At 38.0% G+C, this 20,242-nt stretch overlaps 1 protein-coding gene across 2 annotated transcripts in view; it reads left to right on the forward strand.

Moving 5' to 3' along the window:
* Positions 1-9,719: 9,719 nt before the first annotated feature.
* The window catches only part of LOC149786382 (putative peptidyl-glycine alpha-amidating monooxygenase pamn-1), a 53,558-nt gene continuing 43,035 nt past the window's right edge, over positions 9,720-20,242 (forward strand). For both annotated transcript variants that reach the window (XM_089976801.1, XM_089976802.1), the window contains exon 1: positions 9,720-9,779. The gene's annotated coding sequence lies outside the window, so the exon portion shown is untranslated. The remainder of the gene's footprint in view (positions 9,780-20,242) is intronic.

Below are 20,242 nucleotides of genomic sequence, written 5' to 3' on the forward strand. Positions count from 1 at the left end.
TCTTTTTTTCCTGTTGAGGTCGAGAAGTATCCAGATGAAAACGCAAGGCTTTGAGCAAAAGGAGTTTTTCGTGACCATTTAAGGCCATGGAGGTGGTAAGTACTGATCGTAAAGAGTCCACAAAGAATCGGCTGGTAAACGAAATCCCAAAAAACAAGTCACTAAGACACACACCACTTGTCGTCCCAAATTGAATGGATACAGTTCTTGTAATAATCGATGGTAATGATCCACGGTTTGAATATGGTCATTGAGTTCCTTCCACGGAATCTGTTGGATGACATGTGACATAAGTCGTGGCATGGCAGCCTGTTTTTATAGTCTCTTTGTTTCGGAAACAATACACGTACTTTCTAGCCAGAGATCTTCGTTCTCCAGTAGGGAATCTAAATCTTGCATACTGTAACCGAAACTTCAGAGTTCGTTTAGAAGTTTCCTCTTCCTCTAAGTAGATTCCACGTAAAATATGTTGATAATCCTTTAACTTGTCTTCCTCAATGTATTGCTGTAGGTGAATCTCGAAGTAACCAAAATCATGAACATTTCGATCATTCACTAACTCAAAGTGTTGAACAAGGTCTGACCACTGAAACAATTTCTGACGAATCAGTTCTCTTATACCATTCAGGTACCAGTGGTTAAAGATCTGGTGACGTAACGGATGCAATTGTTCTTTACGTTTGACTTGTATTTTCACCAGCTCTCGGTAAATGCGTTCTCTCAACTCCACAGGCAAAGCACGAATGTTCTCTAGCAAAGTATCCATGAATAGGTCATACTAAATCCTCTTTGGTCTGACACAAGAAATGTACTCTTTGCACAAACATGGTTTTACTTCAGTGTCGAATTTAAATCGTTGAGTCACTAATCTACACATTACAATTCGTTCAGAAGTTTCCTCTTTCACCAAGTTGACATTGCGTGAAAGATGTTGGTAATTCGTTAACTCTTCCTCTGGAATTCGATGCAGTACGTTTACAATGTAGTAGATAGAATCGTCAATACCAAACCATTCCTTTTTATAACCAGGAGGTCGTTGATCAATGTCTGTCCAATGGAACACTTTCAACTCAATCAGTCCTTGTATAGCCTGAAGGTACCAGTGGTTCAAACACCGGTGACGTAACGGATGCAATTGTTCTTTACGTTTCACTTGTATTTTGACCAGCTCTCGATAAATGCGTTCTCTCAACTCCACAGGCAAAGCACGAATGTTCTCTTGTAAAGTATCCATGAACAGATTATTATGGTAAGAAGTTACTTCAATGTCTCGGTCCCACTAAGGGTAAGTAATGACAATTCGGTGACCATCGAGCATGTTCAACGTAGGCCGAATCTTGCGGTTCCCAGTGGTGAAGTGACACACCGCAACTGAAGCACTTGACTTTATCTCCTTCGCCCAAGTAGAAAAATCCGGCTCTGGCTAATTCTTCGGGGGTCGGTCCTCCCAGATACTTTGGCCATTTTCCTTTGAACGATTGAAGACGATTTTCAAAGTCGCAGTATTCCGACAAACGCACAGGAAACGAATATTCGTCTTTCACAGGTTCGTTTCGATAAGGGTTGGGTGACATGAACAGGAGTTTGCTCAGGGCTGGATGACATCCGTAGGGAGGTAAACGTGAAGGTCGACATTCCCCTTTAAACCCGGTAAAATGTCTAAGAGGACGAGCGGCATCGCTTACGCATCCCTCAGGTTTGACACGCACAGCATCACTTTCCATGATAGGGGCAGTGAGAACAAAGTTCCCATGATGCTTTACGGCATCGCTCAGGTCACAAGGTACAGCATCGTATCCATCGCAAGGCTCACAATCGCACTCGTCTGCAAACTCCGTTACGCAATTACAATGGTAACCACATGGACAATCGCAGTTTCCTTCCGGACATTTTCCGTCGCAATGCCTGGGTCTTATCCATCCAGTATTAGTCACACTAGAGGAAGATACAACTTTTTTACAATCCCCAAACTGGAACGATGTCTCTTTCAAAGTATTCATCTTGTTCGCTCGGTCTTGGTAGTCACAATGAACTATCGATCTTGCCTAGGGTTCCTTTTTTATATACAGACCAATACCGACGTGACCGTACGGTAAGGTGAAATGATTGGGAAGTCTCACTCGCTTCTGGTACACAATTTGATAGACTTTTTCCAAGGGTCGACTGACGATGTGGTGAGTGGGTAAACGTACAATCTTGTTCGGTTGATAGGTGGTCACTTTAAAGTTTCCATCCTCTCCCGATTGCAAGGCTTCTTTCAATACCCCAAAGTTGATCACTCGACTGGTACGATAATTCAGAGTCAGTCCTTTCACTTTGCACGTCGTGTGCACTTCTCCTTGTTTGTCCCGGTATTCGTAGCCGTAATTTTTGGGACCGCCACTGACGAAACTTAGAATCTTGTCGTCGGGATGCTCGTCTGTCCAGGCTCCTAAACGGTCTCCTTCGATGTCAGGGTGATGTTGAATCGGGTGATGGATGTAAATGCAACTGTCCGTGTCAAAGTACAGGACGCGTTCTTCTAACAGTTCTAAAGCTTCGTACAATTTTAAGCGAGCATGGGCTGTCACGTAAGCCGCAATGATGACATTTCCAAAAGGGTCGTCTTGCACAAAGTCCAGATCTTCTTCGTAATTGACCAAGATCAAATTCTCTCGAACGACGTCCACGTGTTTCATGTATTTGGTTTTGTCGTGAATCATCTGGAAGTAGCGGGAAGGTTCTGTCAAATATTCCGTCTTGGGTAAACACGGTCGTTGTGCCATTTTACCCCACAAGCAATTTAACATCACTTTGGCAAACGATCGCCTGCCTTCGTTTTTCTCGATGTGGTCTAAAGTGATGCCTTCTTGTTCATAGTATTTCTCTTTGAATTGTATTTGGTCTTCGGGAGTGTGACACCAGGAAGGATAGCCGCTGGCTTCTTGCTTCAGTTTCAAAAAGGCATCCACGTAGTCTGCGAAAATGCCTTTCTGAGTAGGGTCACCCTTGTGGTATTGTTGTGTCTTGGGAAAGTGGCAAATTTCGTACACTTCTAACAGTTGGTATCCCATGTCCAGAGCTTTGAACAATTCTACGCTGACCCAGGTTCCCGTCAAGGCCCGTTCTTCCTGGGTGTGATGGCAAGGTTGGTCTTGGTTGCACGTTTCGGCACAAGTACGGCACAAGGGAAACATCAGTTTGCCTTGACAATGGTGAGGTAAGACGGGATGGTATAGGTTCGTGGGAGGCAAAACTTTACACTTGATCAAGCCTTCGTATTGTCGAATGTTTTTCAGGTCGATGTGTTCCGTCAGCAATTGCGGGTGCCCTACAGGAAAGCGACAATATTTGCACACGTAGGGATACAGCGAACACACGTCCAAGTATTTGATTTCTTCTCCTATCTCTTCGTCGGCTTGGTACAGCAAACAGGTGGCATTGGTCCTTCCTCCGTACAAACTATCCCTCGGGTTCAGCGGGTCCATGAACTGGTAACTTTCCACGGCACGTTTAAACTCGGGATCGGTTTTCATACGGTGATCGTACTCGTGTTCCCACATTTCCACCACTTGGTATCCTTGCTGTTCTAACTTTAGGCGTCGCTGACAAGTGTCCTGGTACAAGTCTTCCATGGTTCGTTGCAAAAACTGATTCTTGGTGCCACGGTCAGGGTAACAGACGGGACATCCGTGAAATAAGCAACCGTTAAACTCGTACACGATCTTGGGGTTTTCTAAGTCCCAGCCATCGACCGAATACGTTCCGATGGTCTTTTCGCCCCCTCCGTTGCGGGCATGCTGAATCCACTTGTCTTCCTTGTCGCACAAGTAATGTAACCAGCGTAAGGCTTTGACCGAGTATTGACGTTTGACAAAGTGGGTCGTTTGAGGGCTGATGACAGCCACGGTGTTTTCAGGCATGAATCGTTGTCGATACACTAAGGAACACGCTTTGGCAATGGTGCAAGCTTCTTTCAAAGGATCGACCCCTCCGTGTTGCATGAACAGTTCTCGAAATTTTCCACAGCAACGCCGTAAAATGTCCACGTCGGAACGACAATACTTTAGCATTTCTTCCTGAAAGTCGAAAGGGTCCGAGGCGTGAGCCTGGTACCAAGCGTAGAAAGCTTCTCGTTGTTCGGTACGCATGTTGTCGGGGTCGTAATAGTGAGCCTCAGGTAAATGGGGTAGAACGGCGTGTTGATTGGCTTCCGTATTGAAAAAGTGTGGAAAGTACCCTTTAGCCATTTCTGTCATTCCAAACGTTTTAGGCATTCGACTCAAAGGCATGGCCAAATAGCTCATCGAATCTTTAAACTGTACTTGTCCCACTTGCATGAAAATGATTTTGGCTCCGTTCAAAGTGACTTTAGGACGTTCGGTGCCATGTTCCGTATAGTACCTCAAAAGAAACTGTCCATCGTATCCGGAGAAATTGTGAGCCATCACCGTGGCATGACGATGACAATCTCCGTAACGTTCGATGTCCTCTTGGCTCCACGTCTTGTCGACGGGGTCTAAGACCCATTGGGCAAAATTGGCTAACGTGTTCGGTCCCCGAAAGATTTTTTCACGCCCTCCAGGAATCTTGCTGCAGTGAGGGCAATGACTGAAGATAGGTTCTTGAATGCACTTCTCGCACGCTCGATGAGCCACGCAGAAATTAGGAATGTGAATGCCGGTCTCTTGCATGCATTCGAAATCGAAAAAGATGAAATTGCCTTTCTTCTTGTGACCGTCCTCTTTCTCTGGTGGGGGTTGGTATTTTTGCACGTAACATTGGTGTTCCAAGTCCACGATGTGGTGACAAATGTGACATTTTTTCTTTCCTCGACATACGTGTGCCTTGGTACTATTGGTACGTATGACTTGTTCACACGTAGGGCACAATCTCAGGAGTTGACAAGCACATTTCTGCTGTGAACCTTGCGTTTTCAGATGTTGTTGGTAACAGGTAGGGCTGACAAACGTGCGCAGACAAGTTGAACAAGGCACTGGTTCTTCGCTCAGACAGGGTGAAGAGGCCAAACATCCTGAGCATTTCGATCCACAATGCTTGTGTTGCTCTCGATTGTTATAACCATGGTCACATTTCTCACAGTAATAACCGTATCCCAGGAATCCGGTGATACTGGTAATCGTATCGAAATGGTCATCGTGATGATAAACATGAATGTATTTTCCGTCCTTAAAGTCTTGCCCTCGAAACAACAGAGACCCGCGCACTTCTTGAGGGTGCACTTTCAAAGTGTATCGTGGAGCTAGGGCATCTTGCAATTTTTGCATCTCAGGAATGCCGCAGGGTGTGTCTTTGGACAGTCCGGCTTGTTGTAACAGGAGTTTTGCTTCATTTCGTTGTTTGGCTCGATCGGATCGTTGAATAGTTTTCCAGGTTCTTTTCCATTCTACCGTGTCGTTCTTGTTGGCATAAGTTCGTCCCACCACGATGGCACGGGCTAAACACATCTGGTCATGAGGATTGTGAATTTGGACAAGGCTACGCTTAATGCTGCGAAGGTCGTTCACCAATAACATCTTTTTGCGTCCGGTCCCTTGAGGAGGAGAGACGTGGGTCATGTCCAATGTGGCTTTTCCATCGGTGATGTCAAACTGGTCATTAGATTGTTGCACGTGTTGAATCTTGTCCATGACTTTGGAAGCGGTCAATTCTGCAGGGGTGCTAAACTCGATCCAAACAGGGGATTTCAAACCGTCGTGTTGTATGGAAAGTCTCAAGCGGTCGTCTTCTTTGGGTTGACATTGTCGCTTGAGTGCAGTGAGCAGAGAATCCCACACTCCGGTGATGAACCCTTCTGCTTTCTCTAACGGTACTTCGGACTTGAAATCTTTAAACTTCACCGTGTATTTGTAAGCCGTGGTTCTAAATTTTCTAGAGGAGCGCTTTTCCGTCTCTCGAATGGAATAGTATTTTTCAGGGTTGACTAAGGGTGGTGAAGTTGGTTTAGAGGTTTCAAATTCTGGTTCACTCATGTCCTCTTCAAAATCACTGGCATGAATTTGTGCCAAGATTTCAGCCCTGGTACGAGGCGATAGATCACGTTTCTGCCTCTCACTTCTTTCTTCTTCTTTCTTCTCGAACGAATTAGATCGTTTCATCTTGAAAGCAAAAAGTCAAATGACTCAAGTTCAAACACCATAAACTACTTTATAGTCATAGCAGACCAGCGTATATAAAAGGGTGTGTGTCTTGTCCTTTCACTATTCATTTCACTCTCAAGCCGAGCACAACGATGGAAGAGACTAACCAGATGGAACGTTTCGTCAGAGCTTTGCGAGGGGTCATTAGAAAATTCTCTTCAGACCAGCCTACGGACTACTCTCCTTCCTTTCGAGATAAAAGTCAAGATACTTGTTATATCTGTCAGAAGAAAGGGCATTGGTCTTCAGAGTGTCCAGACCGTCAAAAACGAACAAAAACAGGGGATAAAAAAGACAAAAGTCAAGATACCTGTTATTATTGTAAAGAAAAAGGACATTGGTCTCCAGATTGCCCAAAAAAGAAACAAGAGGAGTCAGAAGAAAAGAAGGATTCTTCAGAAGAAGAGAGGGATTCTTCGAAAGAAGAGAGGGATTCTTCAGAGAAAGAAGAGGAAGAAAAAAGACAATTCTATTTACAAGAGGCAAAGAAACAGGAGAAATAAAGAAGAAGGGAAGAAAATGAGGAAAAGACGGTGAAGAAATTTGAAAAACAGAGAGAGTAAACAAGGAGACAGAAGAAGTCAATGAACTTTTCGTTAAAGTGTTATGTTGTGAATTGTGAATTGGATTGTAAAAAATGGAGAAAAGAATAAATGAATGATATAAGGTAAGTGTCTTTGAGTTATGATTTTAAAATAAGAACGTACACTCACGCACTCATACACAGACACGTACTATAAGGGTAAAATGGGTGGGGTTTATTTTTGAGTTATTGGCAAATTGAAATTGTATTTCTTTTCTAGAAATGTGGGTGGCCCTGAAAAGGGCCTTTTTTTCTTCATGGTGAAAGGGTGAGTTTAAGCAATCAACTTTAACTGCCTTATGCCTTTGCCACGGCCAAGGCCTACTTCTGGACTGCGTAATGTTGATGATGATAATGATTGGGTTGAAATCACTAAGGGTGGTACGGTAGGCTTAGTCACAGGGTTGACGTGTTTAGCTCGGGAAGGTCGTATTCTCTTCGGTCGTGATAAAGAAGTCTGATACATTTGTTTCAGACTTCTTAACTCCGCTAAAATGTCCAACAGTACCGTGACCGTTTGATTTTCACCCTCTTGTTTCTTTGCTGCTACTTCTTCTTGCTGTTGTTGCTGTTGTTTTTTTCTTACCTCTTCTTCTTGTTGCTGTTGCTGTAGGAGAAAAGCCTGTTCCGCTTCCTTTTGTCGTTGTATAAATTTCTCCAATTCTTCTTTCTGTCTCTGTCTAAAATTCTCCACTTGCGGTAAAGAAGAAGGTAAGGAAGGTTCCGGAACAAATTCTTGCGAGGAGAGAAAATCCACAAAATCCCAATTCACCTCTTCTGAAAGTAAGTCCGAGTTCCCTTGGGCAGTCTCCCCTGCTGGTGCACCCCACTGGATCGTTTTCTGAGTTTCCGTCATGTTGAATCACTATCGCATAGATTGACTGCACACAAGCGCTAGCGAATCTATATTGACTACGTGACGTCACAGACTGCTCTCTTCGGATTGGATGCGGGCTGACTGAATTCTGTAACGCGTGTTCGGATTGGTAAATGAACTCAATCCGTTTCAATCCTTCCTCCGCCTATAAATAAGCGCCGTTCAATGCATTGATTCACCTGTTCTCGTCGCTTCAAGATGTGGACTACAGTTGAGTCATCCACCCTTGTGTCTTCCATGATGTTTCGGACAGACTTGCTCATGTATGTCCGATCGAAGTGGACCGTTGTCCACAGGACAAACACCAGCCTGTGGATACGTAGGATCTACGTCGAAAGACAAGGATGCCTGAAAAGAGTGCTGATGTACGGACCAACAGTAAGACGCAGCCTAAGGACAAGAAGAAGACCGATGCGGTGCCATTTATGTTAATGAATACATTAACATAAAACCCAAAGGCCCTTTTCAGAGCCAGCCATATCTCTCGAAAAGAGATAGTCTTTGAATTGCCTACCCTTTTTTTATTTTATTTTTTATTTTTTTTTTTTCAAAAAAATCCCATGTTAATTTCCTTTGTCGCTATATGTTCCCACGATTTATCGCCATGTTGAAATCCCCTTGTCGCTATATGTTCCCAAGATTTTTCTCCATGTTAATTTCCCTTGTCGCTATATGTTCCCACGATTTTTCTCCATGTTAAATTTCCATTGTCGCTATATGTTCCCAAGGGTCTTTTTAATGCTAATTCCCATTGTCGCTCTAGTATCCCCATTCACTACTGATAAGGTATGCCTATATTCCAATAGCAGAAAATTAATGTATCACTATATTGAACTTATTAGCCATTACTATCAGACACGTTAATTAAACTATTAGCCATTACTATCAGATACGTTAATTAAACTATTAGCCATTAACAGCAGATAAGTTAATTAAACTATTAGCCATCAATATCAGACAAGTTATTTACACTCTTAGCCATTAATTTCAGACAAGTTACTTATACTGTTAGCCATTAATATCGGACAAGTTACTTATACTATTGGCTATTAATATCAGGCAAGTTACTTATACTCTTAGCCATTAATATGAGACAAGTTATTTATACTCTTAGCCATTAATATCAGACAAATTATTTATAATATTAGCCATTAATATCAGACAAGTTACTTACACTATTGGCCATTAATATCAAACAAGTTACTTATACTCTTAGCCATTAATATCAGACAAGTTACTTATACTATTGGCCATTAATATCAGACAAGTTACTTATACTATTGGCCATTAATATCAGACAAGTTACTTATACTATTGGCCATTAATATCAGACAAGTTACTTATACTCTTAGCCATTAATATCAGACACGTTACTTATACTATTAGCCACTAATATCAGATGAGTTAATTATTACATCACTACTAGAGTCAAAAGTTTCTTCCTTACGAGTTCTCATGCAGGACCGATAATGAAGCCTTCGTTGGGCCATGCACACGTGTGGTGTACGCACATTGTGACATTGATAAGGGTGACCAAAAATTGTTGTCGTCTTATAATAATGTTTAGAAGGATGAATAAAGCTTTCAAAAAAAAAAAAAAAAAAAGAAAAAAAAAGACAGAAAATATCGACTTATCAACACTACTGACCAAACTTGTATTCAGAAATAAATGTATGCGAATGCCGTTGAATATGATGGATATACTAAAGTTGTTAAAACTGCTCGTTTCGTGCTAAGTGTTACGTATGGGAAAATTATAAATTGCATAAAAGGAACATTAACTCACACATTTAATATAGTATCCTGAAGTTTAGCAAGTATCATAATAGTATGAAAATATCACATGTTACTAATATTTGTTCACTTGATGGCTTCTTTTGCTGTCTGAAATTGTATTTAAATTTTTATATGCCATCTTTAACATTTGTTTTTCCGATGAGTAGGCCTATGCATTCACCTAAGATAGATTTTTACTTACAGACTAAAATAAGTTATTTTCCCAATAGATCTGAGTTTTTACAATACAGAGTGGTAGTGGTAGTAGTAATCATGAATACTGTTCAAATGTTTAATGTAAACATGCACCATATTTGTTTTAACCGATCCTTTCTTATACTTCAGCCTGACTCGTACATGTGCTTAGCCTTTCCTGTTAACGACCTGGAGAAGCCTAACCTTGGTAAGACAAACATGTGTGTGTGTGTGTGTGTTGGGGCCGCGGACAGGGTAAAACAACTAAGACAAAATTATGTGGGCCCACAACGGTCAAGGGGCCCGTTACAATTTGTAATTCATAAGGGTCCGCTGGATAATGTTTCCTAGGACCCACAAATCCTGACCGCGGCCCTCGTGCGCGCTCGTGCGCTCGCGCGCGTGTGTGGTTGTGTATGAAGCACACCAACATTTGAAGTTAATGTTGTGCCTATGTGCCTATACAAATAGGGTAAAGTACCTTAATACCAAGGTGTCATCCGATTTGGGCTGATATGATGACAGGTTATGGACCCGTATCCTACTGCTCGCGAGTCTGACACGATAACCACTGAGCAACTCGACTCGCAGAATGTGGGAATTACGGTAAATTAAGTCGCAAGATCAATAATCCTCTCTCCTTTAAACACGAAAGAAGGAATGAAATTAACAAAACATCAAATTATAGATAATCTGGCATACCGATTTCTATGTGTAGGTGGTATTTTATTTATAGCAAAAGGGAGGGCGAAGAGTACTTTTTTGAAACGTCCAATTTCGAAAATAAGCCTTAAAAAAGAGTGATCAGACATTTTCTTGTAGCGTCCAAGTTTGAAAATAAGCCTTAAAAAAAGTGAAAAAAAATTTATTTTTGTAAGTGCTATTTTTGAAAGTAAACCTTTTTTTTATTCGAGATTTTTCGCTAATTGTGGTCAAATCGTGTTGAGAAAATCGTTTCGGTCGGCAAACTCTACTTTTACTACCTGGACACTCTTAAGGTCGCGCCCTCCCTGCTGCTGTTATTTTTTTCAACCTAACATTTTATCGAGACATACGCAATATCGCGACCGAGGACTATATAATTTATTGTGATAAATCCGTGTGGGATAGATTGCGCTATTGAGAAGAAATTTTGTAATTTAATCATGTACATGTCTCCTGAACACCAAGTCTGATGAATATTTCGCAGAGTATGTGTATCGACTCTACTAAACACAACTAAAATTATTGCAGTTATCTCTGGTTACTTTAGGTATTTGTGTATATAGCTGAGTAACATAAATCACGTCTGTGTGTTTGTGCCTGCCTCGAGAAAATAACCGAACTGGATTTGATTGTTTGTCAAGCGTTACATCATCATATAATACAAGATTATTAATTAATTCATTAAGGTCGTCTACAGATGGAGCTTCATCGATATCGGTGATAAAATCAATAATATCATTACCATCCTCGTTCAACAATTTTGCGTTTTCATGAAAGTCTTTAAGCACATCGTAGCATCTCAGATCATCTACGGATGGTGCCACTAAATATAACTTATCCCACTTGAGCCATCTCATTATCAGATTAAGTAATAATTGCGTCTTACCAGACCCAGATGGAGCTATGAAAATTGCTTTGATAGAATTCGGTAGAGCTGGATGATGTTTCACTGGCTCTTGCTTTCGTTTCGATGAGATATCAGTGATATCCATGTTGGAAAAATATAATAAATAATATGGATTTATGCTGTGTTCGATGCAGAGCATTCACTTTGACAAGTGGAATAATAACAATAATATTCAAAAAATAAAAATGAAAAGCGCGTGTTTACATGCAGGTGTGTGAAATGTGGTACAAAAATACAAATTTATCTCCCTGCCACAGTCGACCGCCCCGGTGGCTTAGTCTGTTAGAGCGTCCGCCTACGATGCGGAAGGTCGTGGGTTCGATCCCTGGCCGAGTCATACCAAAGACTTACAAAAATGGTACTAACAGGTGCCTCGCTAGGCGCTCATCATTAAGAGATTAGTGTTAGGACTGGTCGGCTTGGTGTCAGGATAATGTGACTGGGTGGGACATCATACTACATGACTTCGGCATGATGCCCCAGTGCTAGACATCACTATAAACTGCCACACTACAGACATCGTAGGGATATGACTGAATTTTGTTTTCACGCTACGTTAAAAAATCCAAATCACACACACACACACACACACACACACACACACACACACACACACACACACACTGCTTCATTAGGAAAATTAACAGGAACTCCATGGGCTAAATATCAAGGAGAAAAACATGTTCCTGGATAGAATTATTGTGGTCGTGGGGCCCGACTTGACATCCGACTTGATGAGGGAGATCAACCAAGACCTGGAGAGTATCCAATAAATGCTATAAAAAAAATAAGGATTTACAACAATTACATATTGCAGATGTCAAGCTGATTCACTCATTAAATACCATAAAACTAAATCTCTTAGAGAAAAACTTGCTAGCTTCCTAGTCAAATCTGTGATGAAAGGTAAACTGGTGCTAAGGGCTGGTAATTAATCAACCGATTAAAAAAATAATGGAGTCGATTTATTATAGCCCAAGAGGATATTTGAAAGGTAGATCAGCGATTAGTAAACTTGCTGATGCAGCAAATGTCACACGTTCTGTTGCTGCAAATTGGTTAGCACGACATGTAATATGGCAAATTTATCAACCACCACCTAAACAAATTCAGTATGCAATTTTGGATGTTAGAGCTCCCAATAAAGTTCATCAAGCTGATATTTTATTTTTACCACACGATACTATTAAGACCGGTAGACGTCAATCACACACATACAAATATGCGTTGAATGTTGTTGACGTTGCAAGTAGGTATAAAAGAAGCAGAACCACTATCAACTAAAACAGCAACTGAAGTTGCATCTGCGTTTGAAAGAATTACCAACGTGGTGGTCTACAATGGCCACAGTTGCTACAGGTTGATCTTGGCAAGGAATTTCTTGGTTAAGAATCATCTTTTTGATATAAAAAAAACCAACGTCAAAATCAGACTAGGACATACCACAATTCTTCGTGATCAGGTAATTGTTGAACGGTTTAATCGAACATTTGCTGAGCGATTGTTTGGAAATAATTCAAAAAGATAAGAGATGTCGTGAATGGGTTGCAAGACTATCAAGTATAATAGCTGCGCTAAATAATGAAATTACTCGTACAGCTTCTATGAAACCTATTAACGCGATTACAAAAAACATATATCAAAACAACGAAATGACTCTTTCTCAAAGCAATTTGTGCTAGGCAATGTGACTGTAAGATAATTATATGAACCTGGTGAACTTGAAAAGGGTAAAAAAGAGTAACTGATCCTACTCGGAGTGTGACGACACATACAATTTTCAGCGTGGTTACATCTACGGGTAGACCTGCAATATACAGACTAAATTCAACAACTTCTCATCAACGTGGATTTGTACGTGAACAACTACAAGTAATTCCTGAGGATGCAAAATTACCACCGTCTTCACTTTTTTGAACTAGCGCCTCGACCTCGATTACATCCAAGACAGGTCAGCATCACATTTACACGTGTGTGACCAAGACTACTATTAATTCTATCTACGGTACACTGTCTTGGATTATTATTTGAATGTTGCCACATTACCGTGTTACAGCTTGCACAATGAATATTCTGTTATTTCAGTGTCATGATATATTCAACATTGAGATCAAAGTCGCGTTTACTTTTTTGTCACACTATTTATAACTAATGTATTATTGCATCTTCGCTATCGCCAGTAATGGTTTCCTGAGTTTGATTATTATTTTCTGTGCAACCAATAACTCTCCGCAGCTGAGATATTCTTCTGACTCGAGACACTGCGAGATAAACTAAATTTGACCATTGAAAACGATCATCAACAATCCAAATATAAGTATCGGAAATAGTTAATCATTGTGACGAATTAATCGTTATAGCATATCCTAGGGTCCATGGAGTTTTGTCCATTGTTAATAAACCCTGAACAACACTGACGGGAACTAAAACAATATCATTTAACACAAGATTTTGTTTACTGCCACAACCTGGAATCTCAACGTCGATATTTTGCCGTCGAGTGTCTGCTGGGCCATAACACAATGGTACAAGTAATTCTGGAAACTTTATTTAATGTAACAGAAATAATTGTTGCTGAAGTTTATCACGAACTATCTTTCTACTTGAAACTATCAAATTATCTGGTATCCACATATTCCAAAAATGATTCATAGGAGTTTGTGAAATTACTATACGTATTACCTTACACTGAATCTTATCTGGTTGTAGTCTGATTAATTGTTTAAACTCTTTTAGTGGTGCATCAAATGCTTTATGATCAACATTTATTTCTTCATAATAATCAACAATTTTTTACCATTCATGTGGAGACAGTCCAACAAAAGGTGGAGGCTAACAGTGATTGCTGCACATTATCACAGCTGTATCTTTTAATAACAAACAATCAAGAAATCTTTTTTAGTGTCTCTAGTGACACTGTACATATTTCATCCCAAATAATAATTTTTGGAATATATTTCTTACCCATTCGATTTGGATTCCATGTATATCCCTTCCATCGGAAAAAAGCTATGATAAGTATGAGATTTAACTCCCCGTTCGTGCATTTCTCTGGCGAGTCTATGTGTACGAGTTAACACAATCAAGTCCACGAAATAATTCGATCACACTTGTTGTTTAACCATAACCACCCGGTCCATTAAGATAATCAGTCTTATATCTGGTCACATGATCATATGGTGCAGATGACCATTCTGATGTTTGATTATTTTTGTAATAAATATCCTTGATTTTAACGTCGGCAAATTCAGAATAACTAAATATTTTTTCTCATTTTATTCTCCACCTGCCCCGTGATGCATCAACGCCTATATGTTGTTCTAACAAGCGTGCATATTTGTTATTGATATAAAATAAGCCTGTTTCGACTCTAACAGCAGCATCAGGAAATCTATTTATCATCGATAATATATTTATCGAAACGTTCGCGAGCATTGAAGAACTTAAATGAGTAAACTGTACTGAGTCACCATCAATGTAACTCACAATTGTACCTCATTTAGTTCCGTCCGATATATTAATGTTACTTCGTTGTATCAATAATTATAAAATCTAGTTCAGTATCGTCTATAATTAATCTTGTACAATCTCGTTTACGTTCATACGATCCTACTTGGGTAAATTTGCCAATTATTTTTCTGCTAAGATCTTTTGCGATTTAATTCTCAAGATCAGTTATATCAGGATTTTCATCATCAGAATATTTTTTTTGTTGCAGTAACCAAACTTGTTCCTGCGAACTATATGATATAATTGCTTCGTCAATAGTTGCCAATTCTAATATTTTTGTATCAAGCATGAATCATATTAATACTACTGGTGCTCACATTTTTTTCTAGAGTGTGTTTGCTAAACAAGACATAATACATCGGATGGAAATCTCTGGCAAACTTATATGATTTAATTCGTGCAAATCCAGTCAAGTCAAAATCTGTTAAGGGTCCGTTTATCGCAACTCTGATCATTTTGTGTGTTGGATGTCCAAATCTTTTAAAATACTCAGAACATTCTCCAGTTCTGAGAAAACGTCCAGGATAACATGCCGCCATATCAACTGACATAACATCCCTATAATCGTATTTAGTATTCCATAATCCGCAGTGCCCGCATTCCACACAACTGTGTTGTATTTCTTCAAGAAATTCCAACCGTGTTTGTGTCCTTGAATTATCCTTCTGAGCAAATTGAGCAGCAACTGATGAAATGGTAAAACAATTACACAGTAATTATTCAGTATCGTCAAGAGTATATTTCAACGCAAGACTTTTAATTTCTGCATGGACAGATTATGTACGATGAATATCTCCATTAGGCCCTACAAATTGATCATAATTTCCATCAAGGGAACTTTGAAACAGCCATACAGATACAGGATCGCTTTTACTTCTATGCCTGATAAAATCAAACATATCGCAGTTATAGAACTTAACAGTTCGATCTCGTTGAAACATTGTCACCGTCGATGCCCACGCATGCGCATTATGATAAATAATATTTATCAGAGATCCTTTCGATTTATTTTTCAATTCGTTCGAAATCTCTCCGGTTATTGTTTTTGCTATCATTGGGAACTTAATTTATTTCCCAGTTCAGCGACGTCTTTGATAATCGCTCCTTTACATTTAACTGTTTCAGCCCACTCATTTATTTCTTTTACATCTATAATCCGTTAAACCGTTTTCACGAAACGCATTTGTAAAATGTTCCTTCACTCGTTCTGCAACACAATTTATCTTTTCTTGATTTTGTCATTGATGAGAATTTCATCAGCATAAGAGCACCAACGTTAGGTTTATGGTACAGTGGATATATCGCATAAAAACTACGGTTACAGGATACGCTCGTTCATTATACAGTTTAACAATTCCTGTCAATATTCCTGTTTGGGAATTCTTATTTAACGTAACAATTTTTCTTCCTGTGTGAAGAAGGACGGTGTCACACTTGTCGCGGATAATCCAAGTACCGTCTAGTTCCTTAATATATTTTACTCTAAAATATATTCAATCGTCAAGATAATTAATAATCGTCGCCGCTCGTTAGTTATTCATTGTAGCATCAATAACACTTCTGGTGTTAATTATAATTTGGAATGTTGTCCACACATGAGTTCCATCATCGTTGCGAATACCTTTTAGGCGTCAAGAATACTTTTAATTAGGTTATTATTTGCTGGATCAGTCAGAAATCGCCTAAGTAAATCAGGGGTTCTTTTATCAAGATCAAACCTGTAAGAAAAATCATTTTTTTTTAATTTCGAGTGAAAATTCATTCATATAATACTCAAACAAGTATATATCTAATTAACACTTTTATATTATTATGACTGAGCAAGAAAAGAAATTTAAATGGTTGTTGATTGGTTCTACGAATTTTTGTAATTGTAACTGTGTAAATGAATATTGTGCATCTCACTTACAGTATATAAAACGTGGAAGCAAAGGAGCAATTCCATGTGTAAATTGCAAATGTGGAATGCGAGGAGAAACACAATTATGTTAAAAATGTTGAAGTAAAAATGTCGAGAACTGATGTGTATTATAAAATAAGATATAATTCTTATATAAATATCAAGGATTATATGGATACATTTTCCAATATATATTTGAATACCCCATTATCATAGCAATGGAAAAAAAGAAATTTAAAACACCCAAAATAAAGCAATATGAAGCATCTCGCGATGGAATCATCAGAAATTGTAGATTAAAACGACAAATTGGTATCATTATTAATATTTATTATTTTATGCTCAGGATTAAATATAAGGCGCACCTTTCTCATATATTTATTTATGACTGTTTAAATGGACCAATTGAAAAAGGTCTTGTAATTGATGATATTAATTCAAATCCAAGAGATAATACTCTATCGAATCTGAAAGCTGTCACCCAGCGTAAAAATTGTAAAAATGGCAAAACTGGTAAATTTAGGAAAATTAACAGACCAGCTATCGCAGTCGTTGAAATTAGTGAAATTGAATTTGAATCAATATACGCAGCTGCTAAATACTTTGATATTAAAACATGTTTGCTAAAATACGTTGCTGACGGTAGATCTTATCTATCATTTTCAAAAAATTTAATACGTTGATAGCCTTTTATTATGTTTAATTTTGGTATCATATTCAAGTAATTAGACACTTGAATATGATATATTATTAATTAAAAAAATATTAACGCTATCACAGTGAAGTTGAAAAAGTAAAATCTACAGGATTGTTAAAATTGACACCCAGTAATGAGATACTTAATGCTGAACATATCAGATATGAATAAAACTCAAAAGAGATATCACGACGATATCATACAGATACATTTCAAATGTATCAATAATATCGTATTATTAAATCAATTGAAAATGCAAAGAACAAATCAATGCTTTATATGTCAAAGAACGATCTTTCTAAATTCGTTCCCCTTGCTTGTGCGAATAAGCATGTTACATATATATTACCGAGCGAATACGAAAGAGAAAGATTATTAATAATCATGCAGCTATATTAAGTAATCTTGTAGATAAAGAAATTAATTTCCCATTCGTGGAGAATTCCCAAAGATGTTCATTAAATAACTGAGCCACGCTAACATCTGCGGAATTAATGTATTCGTTGTATTGTTCTGCGTGGTTTTTATTTGTAGCGCAGAAATCTGTTGATTTTTTAATTAACAGATTCGTTTATGGCTAATTCATTTTAAGTTCTTTATTTTTTGCGCATAAATCTTTTTTTTCTTTCTTAATTTCATTTAACGCAAAATTAATGGTTTTATCTTGTCTTTTAGCGCAGAGTTCAGTATATAAATCTTTTTCATTCTTAATTTCATTTTATTGTAAACTAACGGTTTTATCTAACTCTTGAATTTTAGCGCATAATTCATTATATAAATCTGTTTATTTTTAATTTTATTTGTTTGTAAATTAATGACTTCATTATGCTTCATAATTTGCGCAGCAAGATCCTTACCTTTAGTTACTCCAGCGCTACCAGCAGGAATGTCTTTTAATATGATTTTTTTTCCTTCAAACTGTTGTATAGACGATTTAAGCCAATATGAAATTCTTTAAAAATTTTTGGTGGGTTATTCACTTCCACGTAGACTTATTATTTTTTTCATCGCTCAAAGAGATGTATGAAGAAGCTCGAGGTATATATGTAAGTAAAAAAGAAAAATAAAAGTAGAAAAATAAAAATGGAAAAGTAAAAGTGGAACAGTAAAACTAGAAAGAATGAAAGAAAAGCCCACAGCATTTACAATGGAAAATATGGGACGGTAAAAGTGGAAAAGTACATATGGAACGGTAAAAGTAGAAGAAAAAAATGAAAGAACACAGTATTTACCAAACTGAAACCTATATGAATAGAACATATGGAAAAATAAACATGGTAAAGTAAATATGGAACTGTAAAAATGGAAAAGTAAATATGGAAAGGTAAAAGTGAAAAACATGGAACGGTAAAAGTAGAAAAGTAAATATATAAAAGTAAAAAATATTAATGATTTTGCATACATATTTATATTGAAACCTTTATATCGCAAATCAATCAGATGTCCGTTCTGGTCAGTAAGTTTGAAATGTATCCTTGATAATAACGGATTATGACATCGCAAATATACCGGATTGATAGGTTCTTGTGCAATCAAAAATCCTGGAGGCACTTGAGGCGTGAATGTATATAAGAATATATCCCTTTTAAGCCTAATGGAGTTTTCAAGATCAACTTGAAAACTGCTGTCATTCATAACACATACAAGATTGACTGCGATCGTTGATGTTATATTTACAATTCATGGTGAAATATGACGACCTCACCCGTAGGGATTATTGTTATACTTAAGAATAGCTGCTGGTGGGGCTATTTGTTTCCATGACGCGATAATTTTTGGAAAGTTTTCTTTGATAAAATCAGTGACTGATTTATATAGTTCTTCGCTGTTAAGTACGGGTAGTATAAAATGTGGTAAATCAATTTCATTTTTTTTTCTATAATGATTGATAAATAATTGTTTAAGGGTTGTTTGATCATTCACGGGATAAGGTCTGACGATTACCTTTCCAAAAATAACTAAATTGACATACTCAAGGTCTTATGCAACCTGGTTTAGATGTTGTATCGTTTCAATGATTTGCTTTTTTTAGATCGTTGTTGGGATACTCATGAATGTAACTGTGGAATAGCCGCTGTAGAGTCACGGATGTTCATTTTTTATTTTATCACAATATGGTCTAAAACCATCTTCATAAACATATGGAATATGGGTTTCGTAATCAATACCAAATACTAGTGCTGATGGTACAGGAATTTTTTCTTACTATCATATACAATGTAATCAGGGCAATATTCCTCTTCTCTATTTTCCCTTAATTGACGTGATAAATTATCTTTCCGATACTCTGGAAGTTTTATAAATATTTTTCATCCGTGATGAAATCCCCCCTTTGAGGTTCTGGCAGCGCTTGATAATTTTTGGCCATCCTAATAGGGTTCATATCAACTACTAATATATATCTACGGCATAATTAAATGAATTTATTTATATCGCGGCTGATAATGTAGGTTCGTCAACAGTGATAATTATTTTAGATTCTTTTTCTGTATTAGATTTAATTCTGCGTTGGAATTCGTGGCTGATTTGTTCGATCTGATAACTGCATGTGGGAATACCAACAAATTGTCAATCGGGAGTTCCATCTGGTTTATTTTTATGCGCAAATATCATAAAATTGTTTGCTTGCAACCTACCGAATGAATTTGATCTAATATTGTTGTTGCAACTGAAACACAAATTGTTATAACTACTGATGATGTCATTGTTATTGTTGATAGCAATACGCAGGTTCCAGATATATCAGCGGACCACAAATACACAATTATATCAACAACAACTACACGTCTGCGATAATTTCTTACTTTTACTGTATACTCGTCAACGATATTTTTTAGTTTGGTTTGCCACTCACATTCTTGATTGTATCCGTAATGTTCATTATGTTTTAAATAGGTGGTAGTTTAACGACTAATTCAAGGCACCAACGGTACAACACGGGGTTGCCTTTTT

Source organism: Sinohyriopsis cumingii, chromosome 12 (assembly GCF_028554795.1).
Source record: "Sinohyriopsis cumingii isolate HCF-2022 chromosome 12, ASM2855479v2, whole genome shotgun sequence".
In the NCBI taxonomy this organism is placed as follows: domain Eukaryota; kingdom Metazoa; phylum Mollusca; class Bivalvia; order Unionida; family Unionidae; genus Sinohyriopsis; species Sinohyriopsis cumingii.